The sequence below is a fragment of the Mytilus galloprovincialis genome, chromosome 7 (genome assembly GCF_965363235.1).
Source record: "Mytilus galloprovincialis chromosome 7, xbMytGall1.hap1.1, whole genome shotgun sequence".
Classification (NCBI taxonomy): domain Eukaryota; kingdom Metazoa; phylum Mollusca; class Bivalvia; order Mytilida; family Mytilidae; genus Mytilus; species Mytilus galloprovincialis.
The window spans coordinates 66,485,216-66,499,564 of NC_134844.1; the positions used below are offsets into that span (position 1 = coordinate 66,485,216).

General features: G+C 31.5%; 1 long non-coding RNA gene across 1 annotated transcript; it reads right to left on the minus strand.

Moving 5' to 3' along the window:
- Window positions 1-10,895: 10,895 nt before the first annotated feature.
- On the minus strand, window positions 10,896-12,912 carry LOC143083502 (uncharacterized). Its single transcript, XR_012980741.1, has 2 exons — window positions 12,270-12,912; window positions 10,896-11,395 (listed from the first exon to the last, which is right to left on the minus strand). It is a non-coding gene; the product is annotated as an uncharacterized LOC143083502 (long non-coding RNA).
- Between the last annotated feature and the right edge of the window lie 1,437 nt (window positions 12,913-14,349).

Sequence of the window (14,349 nt, forward strand, 5' to 3'; positions counted from 1 at the left end):
CTTTTTTTCACATAGCATCGTCGCGGGCAAACGTACTATTAAGCATTTAGTGTTGAAGACGAATTTTTCTCTCAGAAATCATGGCTGAAAAGTTAGAGCAAATATTGATAAACAAACAATTCTGGGAGGTAACTGAAAATAAGAGTAAAATCAGAGACTGGATTTATTCTTTTAATAAAAAAGCAAAATGTTGCAATGAGTTTGTGTTTGTGTATGTATATTCAAATTCTACGCTGTCTCATTGTCGAGTTTACGTCGAAAGATATATATATATATGTTTGGCAATCATGATATCATATTTGTCCTTTTTCGACTTTTTATTTTGTATGCATGGTTTGATATTCGGTAAAATCGAATTGTATATCTTTTGGGAAATAAAGTCAGTTTATAATCTTTATACAACTCGTATTCATGCCGCGGAACCTAGCATGCTACAGTGTCATATATTTATAATATTGTTTACTTAGGGTAGTCAAATTATTTACGAGTGTCAACATTGTCTTTACAAACTCAGCATGTTGTCTTGATAAGATATCACACACAGAAAAGACTGATCAGACGGATAAGAAATCAAAATCATGCGCGATAACTCGTACTGGCTTACACTGAGGACAATAGTTGGCCATGGACGTCACTGCAGTAAGGGCACTTTAGAATTTAGAAGAAATAAATCACTTCCAATTACTTTGCTATCATCATATATTAAATAGCAGATTTTCTGTATTTTTTACTGATCTTGAAAACGACTTTCTATTACGTTACATGTACAAATATCGAAGTGAATAGAAGGTTACCCAACTCATCGGAGAAATATTTTTATAAGATTGCATACGGAAACATCATTGTTTACGTTGCTTCGTTCCCCGTTTTTAACAGTTTCTTCCTAAATAAAACTCTGCATTTAATTCATGGAATTTTAATCGTAATTTACCTTGTTTACCTTGGATTTACATTCATTTAAGATTCTGTTTTGACAAATGTTCAAACGAAAATTGTACAGTGGATGAATTATAGGATATTAATGAAAAAAGTGTTGTACAACGTAAAAAAACTATATATACATTTGCACCATCTCGTCAATTTAGCCAGACTTATCCATAACGATTATAAATGATATCTGGGAGTCTGCAACTCAGAAAAATATACTGGATCTGAACATGAATGAAACATTTGCCCCTGGACGTTCGGCTACAAACAAAATCATGCATTTTTCTTTGCCTTCTTCAAATTATATTAACAGTATACTATTCCAAGAAGAGAACTTCCCATACATGTACTTTTTATTTTATTTTTAAAATAAAGTATATGAATCAGTCATGTGAGTGTTGGATGATGCCATTAAATAGTTTTGTTTAAAAAAAAACATCACAAACTACTGATTTAAACATGTTAAAAAGTCACTTTAGCATGTTTAATGATGGTTCATTATTATGGATACAGAGAGGAAATAACAGCGCACTAAATTCTTAGATATGGTATAAATACACCTTGTCGCTATTTGTCTTCCATTACTGGATATCACACAGGTTCCCGTAAAAATTTTGACGTCATAAAACAAAATATCTGACGCCACAATGGAAAAGTCATTGTATGTTTCAAAAGTTCAAGTGACCGGGTCAGCCAGGATTAGCAATAAGGTGTATTGTGTTTCAAAGTTGGTGTCATTTTTATCATACGATCCATCCTCACATAGAAATAATATTGGTTTACCATGTTTACAATGAGGCCATATACATCATGTACATGTATATTTACATGATAAAGTGTAAATAAGTTCAGTTTTGGTTGATGCGGTCAAATAATTTTGACAAAACAACTCTCACTCAGTCTGATATATATATCGAAACCACTGAAATTTGTTTACAATTCAATATTTTGAATAAAAAGAGGACTTGCTGATACATGTATTCTAAATTGATGTGGAAATTTTTTTGTAGCCAATGTGTTCCAATATTCATTAATATTGCTGTCATTTGAATTATACAATCCATCGTAATATGTATTACTATAAGTGATTTAGTATGCGGCTATATATATATTAAGATTTACATAACAAAGTGTAATTATGGTCAGTTTTGGTTGATGCTGTCAAATATGGTCAGTTTTGGTTGATGCTGTCAAATATGGTCAGTTTTGGTTGATTCGGACAAATAATTTTGTTATACATGTATTCATGAGTCAGTCTGAGATATCAAAACTACTGAAATTAGTTTACCATTCAAAATTTTGATGAAAAAGAGGACATGCTGGCACTATAAACTGATATGAGCATAATTTTATTTTCCAATATTGCTTTCATTTATATTAAACAATCCATCCTGATATAAAAATATACGTGATTTACTTTGCGGCTATTAAGATTGACATCATATACATAATAAAGTGCAAATATGGTCAGTTTTGGTTGATGCGGACAAATTATTTTGTTATACCAGTCAGTCTGAGGAATGAAAACTACTGATATTTGTTTATGATGCAATATTTTAAATAAAAAGAGGACATGCTGGCATTCTAAATTGATGCAAATGAAATTAGGTAGCATTGTGTTCCAATATTTCTATCATTTGTATTTTCATGATTTTACAATCCATCCTTACATAAAAATATTACAGATTTACTATGCGACTATAAGAGTTACATAAAAAAGAGCAAATATGGTCAGTTTTGGTTGATGCGGTCAAATATGGTTAGTTTTGGTTGATGCTGTCAAATATGGGCAGTTTTGATTGATGCAGACAAATAATTTATTTACATGATTACATGTTACTGTCAGTCTGAGGTATGAAAACTAATGATATTTGTTTTTGATGTGATATTTTGAATAAAAATAGGAAATGCTGGAACTCTCAATTGATGCAGAAAAAAATTGGTCATTGATTTCCAATATTGTAGTTAGTTATATACTACAGTCCCTCTTGACCTAAAATTATAACTGAATTACTGTGCAGCTATTTAGATTTACATAAAAAAAAAAAGCAAATATGGTAAGTTTTGGTTGATGCGGTCAAAAGATTTTATTATACGACTCAGTCTGAAGTATGAAAACTACTGATATTTGTTTATGATTCAATATTTTGAGTAAAAAGAGGACATTGGCTCATTGGCAGATCAATAGATCAAGGCGGGGGGGGGGGGGGGGGGTTCAGGAGTTGTAACCCCCCTTTTTTTTGACGATCAATGCATTTGAATGGGAACATATAGTTGGAACCCCCCCTTTTTAAAATGGCTGGATCTGCCCCTGCCTGCATGCTTGCACTATAAATTGATGCGAACAAACATGACAAAATTGTTTTCCGATATTGCTGTAACTTGTATAGTACAGTCCCTCTTGACCTAAAATTAAAACTGAAGTACTGTGCAGCTATATAGATTTGCAGAAAGAAAGAGCAAATAATGTCAGTTTTGATAGATGTGGTCAAAAGATTTTTGTTAAACAGGTCCGTCCGAGGTATGAAAACTACTCGTAAACAGATATTACATTTGGTTAATGAGGTCAGATAATTTTGTTATGTGATAACGAGCCATCCTGACTCCCAGAATAACAAATGTAAAACAATTCAAATAATAACAAGCACCCCCCCCCCCCCCCCCCCCCCACACACACATAATACTAATTAACGGCCTAATTTATGTACAAAAAATGAAAGAAAAACAAATATTTTATGTTACACATCAACAAAAGAAAATCACTGAATCACGGGCTCCTGACTTGGAACAGGTACATGCATGTAGAATATGGCGGAGTTAAACATGTTCTCTTGCCGATTATAACTCTGAAATAAAACCGGCAAAATAGCAAAACTCTATATAATATTAATCGCTATTTTGCCGAAGTCAAATATTTCTTAAAACTTATAAATCAATTCTAGTCGTAGAATTTATAAATCAATTTTAGCCGTAGAATTTATAAATTAATTCTGGCCGTAGAATTTATAAATCAATTCTAGCCGTAGAATTTGAAATCAATTCTAACCGTAGAACTGTTCTAGAAGTAGAACTGACCAAAGATTTGGTCAGTTCTAGCTAGAACTGTCTAAAACTGTTCTAGGGTAGAACTGTCAGGATCAGTTCTAGCTAGAACTGTCCAATTCAGTTCTAGGTAGAACTGACCAAATCAGTTCTAGCTAGAACAGTTCTAACCTAGAACTGACTAAAAGGTGTCAGGCTGACAGTTCTACATACTGTTCTAGAACAGTTCTCCTGACAGATTCTGACAGAATTTATGAGAGGTTAGAACTGATCTCCACTGTAGATAACATCCAATTGAATTTAACTATAATATTTACAGGTTAAATTTTACTATTCTATTTATTGTTTGAAGATGACAATCTTAAGTGCATTTAAGTAATAGTAAAAGTTCAATGATAAGTTAATATTGATATTAAAAGGACTCCGAACAAAAAGGGGTGTTCAGATCCCCGAGCCCGAAGGGCGATGGGATTTGAACAGCCCTTTTTGTGAGGAGGTCTTTTAATGTCAATATTAACTTAATCATTGAACTTTTCCTGACTTACAAACCGTCAAAAATATATGAAAAGTACATAAAAAGCACTTGCAGAAACCTAATTCCCCTGAACTGGACGAGTCTAAATATGTTTAACTTAAATGATAGTTAAACAGTACTCAGACTGGTATATACAATTAACAGTTACCAAATTGAAATGAAAACGGACCAATTTAATGGCATTATTTATTAATGATAAAAAAAAAAAAATTAGCATCTAAATAACACCAAATGATAGTTTTACAAAATTAGGAGGTAAATTTATATTTTTTTTAGTTAGTTTTGCTGGAAATTATACAATGTAACCCCTGATGTGTACTACGACAACGTTTTTTTAATATTAAAAAAAAAAAGATTAAATGCAAAGAGAAAATGATGGAAGAAATGCTAAGATTTACGCATAAAAATGCAAATGTAAATAAAAATGAAATATATAAAAATTGGAAAACTGTTTGAGACTATAATCAACTGAGGACAAATTATTATAAATCACTTAATGAAGCTGATTAATTTATTGCTCCTTTGTGTCCAGTGGCAAACATGTCATGCATATTCACGACTAGATTCAAAGTGGATCAATTTGAAGCAAATCTTCACAAATTTAGAGTGGCACTTTTTACAACAAGGCAGAGCGTTCGCTAGAAGTAAAACGTATGCCGTAATAGAATAGATTTGAACAATAATGATCGAACTCGTAAGTTATAAAGCCCCCCTTCCTTTTTTTTCTCCACGATAGACTAATGTCATATACAAAACGTCATGAATTTACAAACAATAACGGCCACTATAAGTAAATGAGATATGGACTTTTTTTATAAATTAATTCCTATTGCAGCCAACATCTCCCGGTTCGGTACAGGTTATTTATTTCCACAAAATACCGCCTGATTATTGATCGAAGATATTTAAGCAACCAAAAGCACTTTGAAACAAACAAATTCTTGAAATGGTAAATTAAGGTATTTTGCTGGGTGTTTTTCCCAATCCTATTTCGGGCCCCCTGATTTTAAGAGGGCGTATCTTATTAGTCATGCCCGATTAACTTTTATTGAATTGAACTTCAACTTAAAGACCTACATCGGGTAAATAAGTTCGAGGTACAATAAGTGGACAATAGAAATTCTTTGTGAAATAAGATCGTCCCAGGTATCTTAGAAAATAAATTTGCGTTGAATAACAATGAAAAATGCACGAGCAGGTTTGTAAGTAATAGTAAAAGTTCAATGATAAGTTAATATTGATATTAAAAGGCCTCCGAACAAAAAGGGGTGTTCAGCCCTTTTTGTGAGGAGGTCTTTTAATGTCAATATTAACTTAATCATTGAACTTTTCCTGACTTACAAACCGTCAAAAATATATGAAAAGTACATAAAAAGCACTTGCAGAAACCTAATTCCCCTGAACTGGACGAGTCTAAATATGTTTAACTTAAATGATAGTTAAACAGTACTCAGACTGGTATATACAATTAACAGTTACCAAATTGAAATGAAAACGGACCAATTTAATGGCATTATTTATTAATGATAAAAAAATTAGCATCTAAATAACACCAAATGATAGTTTTACAAAATTAGGAGGTAAATTTATATTTTTTAGCCAACTTTTCAAAATAACGATTTCTTATTTAATAAATTAGCAATCAAAACCCCCGTACAGACCTCATTTATAACTGACCAATGAATATTATGCCCAACAACTTCATGCTATATATACTTGATGTTTTTAATCTTTCAGTAATCATGAAATAGAATCGTAAAGATCAGACCTTAGAAAACAGTAAGTAAACTCTTCCAACAATTAGCTTTTTAAACAGCTTGTTTAAGAACTTTTAATCGGACAGTCCTAGATGCATAAGGTCCTTCACAATATTCATCCGGCAAATGTTCCTTTTGTTTCTGATTTGGTAATTTTTCTACATTAAAATACATGCGAATGCAAAATAATTAGTGTTGTCTATTCAGTCCAATCAGTTAATAGATCTTGCTTTATTTGTGTTTTTTTTTTTTTTTTAAATAAGAACTATGCATGCAAACTTCAATGAATAAAACCGTATTGAACTAGGTTTCACTGTCCCGATCAAAACGTGTTGGGTGAGATATATTCGCAAGTTCAATATATTATATTAAAACAAACACTTTAATTTAGTCGTCCGTTATTCCCTTTTTGTGTCTAAATGAAGCAAAAACACCTGAAAAAAACTTTTATCTTTCTTAGTTTTATCCTTGCCGGACAAAAAAACATCATATGTTATAAATCGTATTTAAACATTAGATAAGATTAATAGTGAAAAAATATCTAAAACTTTTGAATAAGCAGTCAGTTATGTGATAAACTGAAGAGATCCCCCCCCCAAAAAAAAAAGAAAAGAAAAGAAAAGAAAACAACATTTAAATTTAAATGAAAATTGTAAATTATAGCATTTTACAAGATCTTGTCTTTGTGTGCCAAGTACTAGCACTGTAACAGAGATATTAATCAAATTGATTGATTGTTGCTTGCTTTAAGTCCAGTAGCAAATATTTCATGCCTGTTTATGACTATAACACATAAATTTTAAATACAATAGGTTGGTCGTAAAATAGGTGCAAGAGTTTTTAATTTGATTCATAAACTCTACCCTGAAGTCGATCATCCATGTTTCCGTGTAGTTTACAATATCATTTCACGCATCCAATTTAGGTTAGATACTTTTAGCTCGCTTTAGTAACTGCGAGAATTCTGTGAAACTGTATTATGTATTGTACTTTAGTTTTTGGTATGATATTCTGTACTACCGATCACTACTGCTCTCCTGGTTGTTCTCGTGTGGGGGCGTTCGCCTCGAGAGCGGAAGGTCATTAAATTTGTTCGAATCCCGAACGGGTCAAACAAAGACGTTAATTAAATTGGTATTCTATTTCAACGCTTAACACGTGGCATCATAAAGTAAGAGCACAGACTGGCCGGCTCAGCGTCGGAAATGTGTCCTGGTCGGGTGACTTTTCTTCCTGCGAACTAATATCTTGTGAACTTACACGATAAAAAAAAAGACTCAGCTTGTCAGTCTAGTAAAAAACGGGGTTAATGCTCTTATATTATTTCACGTAATCGTCCTGAATATTAATTTTATTCGCCGCTGGTCGTCATCCATTATCATTATTTAGTTTACCGTTTTATTATACAGTGAGGTGTTGGGATTATTATCTTTCACGGTAAATAATTATAGTAAATCAAATGTGCCTTTTCGGATATATAATATTTGACGGAAAATATTGAATTAACTCCGTATAACTATTATTTAGTCATGGGTCGGTTTTGAGCTTATTATTCTGTACACGGAATTTTCTATAAAAAAAGACCGAATATTGACTCTAAATATTTTTTATGTATCTGTGTCTTTGGGTTGCTGTCGCATTAATGTATACCTTTATCTCCTTTTATTCAAAACCAATATTTGCTTGGGTATAGAAATATTTACATCTCTAGACCTCTCCCATTCCACAGTATACCCTTGCTAAATGGATGCGTTCGTTTGGCTTATTGGTTATATAGATACGCAGCTTTGTCCGATCAAAATATAATAGGAATGTATATCAGATGCCAGGTGCAGTGAGAATTCCAAGCTATCTTAACCTTAAAAAAACATTAGAGGAAAAGATGATTTACACACGAGTTGAATGATTGAAATGTGTAAACAACAAGAAAAGTCAGCTTAATCTTTTTAAATAATTATAAGTCGCATGGCTGATTTTAACAACATTTTTGTGACTTTTGCTAGAACAATAGTAGATGAAAAAAAATATAACAAAAACGATTAGCAAGACAATATTAAAAAAAAAATGAAACGCTAAAAATAAGTTGAATCTTTTTTATAAGTTATTGTCAACCTTTTTTATCATTTTTTCCCCTTTTATGACAACTATTATACCAGTCTGAGATATAAATAAACTTCAAACAGCAAATGTTGTCACCTAGACGAGGGAGCCGTCATTGTATGCTTCAATATATGAGTTATTGCCACTCAATGAAGATTGTTTTTCTGATGTAGTCCCTCCCCTGTTAGTTTTGCTGGAAATTATACAATGTAACCCCTGATGTTTACTACGACAACGTTTTTTTAATATTAAAAAAAAAAGATTAAATGCAAAGAGAAAAATGATGGAAGAAATGTCATATACAAAACGTCATGAATTTACAAACAATAACGGCCACTATAAGTAAATGAGATATGGACTTTTTTTATAAATTAATTCCTATTGCAGCCAACATCTCCCGGTTCGGTACAGGTTATTTATTTCCACAAAATACCGCCTGATTATTGATCGAAGATATTTAAGCAACCAAAAGCACTTTGAATCAAACAAATTCTTGAAATGGTAAATTAAGGTATTTTGCTGGGTGTTTTTCCCAATCCTATTTCGGGCCCCCTGATTTTAAGAGGGCGTATCTTATTAGTCATGCCCGATTAACTTTTATTGAATTGAACTTCAACTTAAAGACCTACATCGGGTAAATAAGTTCGAGGTACAATAAGTGGACAATAGAAATTCTTTGTGAAATAACATCGTCCCAGGTATCATAGAAAATAAATTTGCGTTGAATAACAATGAAAAATGCACGAGCAGGTTTGTAGGCTTGGGTAAATGTTTATATAAACAAAACAAGCAAGCCAACCAAAGTTTTACTCTACAAGCGTTAGGAAATTAGCTGTAAAAGAAAATATTTTGCAGTTTTAGAATATTTTATTTTCATAAACTAAATACAAAGTTACAGAGAATTGTACATATATACATTAATAGAATAAATACATATTCTGGAGTGTTAAGTGTGCTTGAATGTGACACAGAATGTTCATTGAATGTGTACATGGTGTAAGGGTATGTGTGAAAAAAATTGTTGCAGGATTTGAAGTATAATTAAATTTTCATTTGCTCTTGGACTATCATATTTGGTATAAATTGATTTAATAGTCCCATACTTACTGACCATCATAATGTTTTTTTTATGAAATCAGCATCTATTTTTCTTAAAATATGTTTCCTATCAGTATTTGGTAATTAAATTTATTGAGAGGAAAAATAAGCAGGAAATTGAATATATATTCCAAGCTGTCATTATATATGTTGTGATTGTCACTGTGACCAACGACCGAATAATGTACAGTGTATGGTTCTGTATGATTTATAAAGAATGAGCAAGATTCAAGATTTTATTGTACACTCTGACAGTTTACACTGCTACAAGAGGCAAAACCCAAACATGAGAGGCACCTCATCTGCCAAAATAGAAAACACTATTGGAAGAATTATCTGATTGATTAAATGGTGTTTAACAACACTTTCCGCACTGTTGTGCGAATACACGGCGGTCATGTTTTATTGGTAGATAAAGCTGCAGTGTCCGTAGAAAAATTCTATACATATTTTTTTTGCAAAAAAATACCAAACAGAAAGAAAAGGGGCTTCATACCCTAAGCCTATGTGTCTGACATTTTCATCATTCTGATCTATAATACACTGGACACTTTTAATTTGCAAAACACTCATTTGCAAATCCGCCGCCGCCTCAAACAAGAGCTACAATATCATGTATATAACCAAAATGTGCGGAATTACATGGGATTCAATAATTTCATTGGTTTTATACTGTTACTTTCATATTTATTTTGCAATTTGAATTATAAAAACATGGGATTTTCAATATCCCATGGGACAGGGCAAAATCCCATGGGATTTACCATTATCCCATGGGATTTTGGTTAAATCCCATGGGATTTTTTTTGGTCCCATGGGATTATTGTAGTCCCATGGGATATTTGTTGTCCCATGGGACAAAAAAAATCCCATGGGACTATAATTATCCCATGGGATTTTTAATATCCCATGGGACAAAATAAAATCCTATGGGATTAAAATTATAAATATATATATATAAATATAAAGTTATGTGTATGTTACAATGAATGCTGTTTGGTAGTAAAATGTTTTAAATGTATACGAGTTTTTTTTTTATTTTTTATATATACATATATATAATTTTTTTTAAATTTTGTCACAAACATGTTTTTTATTTGTTTATATGACAATAAATATTATTCTTATTTTGGAATGTATAATAATAATATTTTACAGTCAAAGAATAAAGTCCTTTCACTGAAACAAAATGATGAAATTTCTAAATAAATGAAAAAATATTGTTTTGAAATCTTTGTCTTGTTTATTCTATTATGAAAAATAGAACTGAAAAAATATTTCATATTCTGACTGAATAGTTCACTCTTTTCATGAGGTAAGATTTTCTTTGTTATAGGTTCATTGCAATACTTGTATAGGCAAACAATTTGAATTATATATAACTTTGTGGTGTACATAATAGTATGCTTAAAATTGCAAATTTATAATATAAACACTTTTTGTTAAAGTTTTTGCTTTCTTTATTCACAGCTTGCTATGTACAATTATTCAGTCCACTATATAAGAGTGAAGTCAATAAATAATTTCATTCACTAGAATATTCCTGCAATTCTTAGACAAAACATTTTTTCAATCTGTTCTTCAAAGATCTTCCTCTGTACATCTTTATTGAATGGAGAGATTCAAATGAGAAGACAAAGCAAGTTTATTTGGACAACAACATTCTAATATCTTGTTCATTCGTTCCATCTTTCAATTGATAATTACATTGTTGTATTTATATGATCAAGTTCTTGTGCATCAATGATCGTGATGATATGACTCCTTTTTGTTTATAGTCATCATGTTGAAATTTCCTCTTTCAAATAAATGTAGGAAAAAACATGTTCCATTTCAAATTAATAAAAAAGTCGCACTATGGAGAAAAATATCAGCTTTAAGTTTTCCGTTCAGTATTGATCTGTGAATGATGACCATGAAAATCCAGATTTCTGACCTACAAATACACAAACTCAAAAATTATCAGTGAAGAGATCAATAAAATGGCTATTTTATCATGTTTATGATTAATATGATAAACTTTCATTTAAATATTCAAGTACTAAATTACAGAAATCGCTTAAATTTTATAATAGTTTAGTTAAAGTACAGCTTATTTAAAATTATAATAAAAAATATAGGCCACCGATGAGTTAAATAAGATATTACATTTTTAATGCCAAAAAATGGCTTTTTTGCACCAAAGGGAGATAATTTGGAGCTTTTTCAATGATATATGCATTTTAAAAGTCATCTGGGGCCAAACCGAATTGATTGTTTTGAATGATTTGGTGTACCATATGATAAAGATATAAATAAATTGAGTTATGAAAAAAAAATATTAAAACATTTTTCTGAAATTGTTATACCCTAGAGCCTCCTTAAATGTCATTTGATCTCTATTGGAGAAATGTCTCATTGGAAATCAGACTGCTAAGTGTTTCTTATTTTTATATCAACCCAGCCATATTATACCTGTCTAATATCAGGAGCTTGTACATAGTTCAGTGGTTGATGTTGGTTCATACCCGTCATTTTTATTTTTCATAATTTTTTGTTTTTATAAATTAGTCTGGTATATTTGACGTTTGAATTGATGCTCTGTTTCATATTTGGTTAGTGTTGACTTTTATAGATTACTATAACATGTATAGGGTATGGGTTTTCTCATTACTTACAGGTCATCATTGGCCTCTAATAAGTAATTACAATGCTTACATCCACTAAATTGAACTCTGATGGATAGTTTTCTCTTTCATCATACCACATCTTATTTTAATAAATATTTAATTATTATTCAAGGACAAAATTTTTTATAACAGTGGACTTACCATTTAGGCTTGTAAATCTTATTTTGTTGATAATTTCTTCTGTTTATAGTTTCCCTTTTATCTTTCATGTTCTTGCCCTACACATAAAAGGGTAAACATCATTTAATGACAAAAATAACTTCTTCATGTATTACATAATTAGTAGGCAACTGAAAATTTTGTCTTATTTGTATATAACATCAACTTACTCATCATTCTTGCTGTTCAATATCATGAATATTATCATTATTCTATGAATATGAGGTCACAGTAAAATTAACCTTGGCAGGCAGACATCTTTTTTTATATGATACCTTGTAGTCATTCCATACAACAAGTAGACCTATGCTTAAAAAATCTAAGGCCAAAATTAAAAATATGTTTGTTTCCCCTCCCCCCACACGGGTCAAAAATAAGCGCCCGGGTCAAAAAATTATTTTCCACAAAAAAATCGAAATTATTTTTTTCCTGAAAATAATTTGTTTCCATTTTTGGAAAGTGCTTGAAAGTAGAAGGATTGATAATCTAAATAAATACACTCAAATTGAGCACAAACAACTGATAAGTGGCCTGGACTGGACAAGTCAAACCATTCATGTGACCATGCTATGACAATCACATCCAGTTAAAAAAAAACTAGAGGCTCTCAAGAGCCTGTGTCGCTCACCTGTTTTAAAATGTGTTTACTGATGTCGGCCATCTTCGTTGGTAGGCGGGGTCATTAGACACTTTTTTTTTAAATAGATACCCTAGTATTATGATTGTGGCCAAGTTTGGTTAAATTTGGCCAAGTAGTTTTAGAAATGATTTTTATACAAGTTACAAAAATGACGAAAAGTTGTTCAATATTGACTATAAAGGGCAATAACTCCTTAAGGGGTCCTCTAACAATTTTGATCATGCCGACTTATTTGTAGATCTTACTTTGCTCAACATTATTGCTGTCTACAGTTTATCTCTATCTATAATAGTATTCAAGATAATAACCAAAAACTGCAAAATTACCTTAAAATCACCAATTTTAGGGCAGCAACTCAACAACAGGTTGTCCAATTCAACTGAAAATTTGTGAGGGGATATATCTTATTCTGATGGACATTTAAATCTTGAAAGATTTGCCCTAAATGTCTTAGTTTCAAAGATAAAAAGCAAAACCTGCATTTTACCACTATGTTCTAATTTTAGCCATGTCGGCCATTTTGTTTGGTAGGCTGAGTCATCGGACATATTTTTTAAACTACAAACCACAATGATAATTGTGGCCAAGTTTGGTTAAATTTGGCAAAGTAGTTTCAGAGAAGAAGATTTTTAAAAAAGTTACAAAAAATTATGAAAAGTTGTTAAAAATTGACTATAAAGGGCAATAACTCCTTAAGGGGTCGACTGACAATTTTGATCATGTTGACTTATTTGTAGGTCTTACTTTGCTGAACATTATTGCTTTTACAGTTTATCTCTATCTATAATAGTATTCAAGATAATAACCAAAAACTGCAAAATTTCCTTAAAATAACCATTTCACAGGCAGCAACCCATCAACAGGTTGTCCGATTCGTCTGAAAATTTCAGGGCAGATAGATCTTGACCTGATCAACAATTTTACCCCATGTCAGATTTGCTCTAAATGCTTTGGTTTTTGAGTTATAAGCCAAAAACTGCATTTTACCCCTATGTTCTATTTTTAGCCATGGCGGCCATCTTGGTTGGTTTGACAGGTCACGCCACACATTTTTTAAACTAGATACCCCAAGGATGATTGTGGCCAACTTTGGTAGAATTTGGCCAAGTAGTTTCAGAGGAGAAGATTTTTGTAAAAGTTTACAGACGACGGACGCAGGACAACAGACGACGAACGCCAAGTGATGAGAAAAGCTCACTCATTGACCAAAGAACAATAAAATGCGGTCATGGTTTATATATGAATCTGCCATTCAGACATGCACACCTTACAATTGTTTCATATCTACCAAATATAATCTACCTGTAACTTTAAACATATGATAAACTGACAAAACAATGCAGTGTTTCATTGACCAATGAACCATGCATGAAAATGAGGTCAAGTTCATATAAAATATGACAGACAGCTAAGTGCATCTTA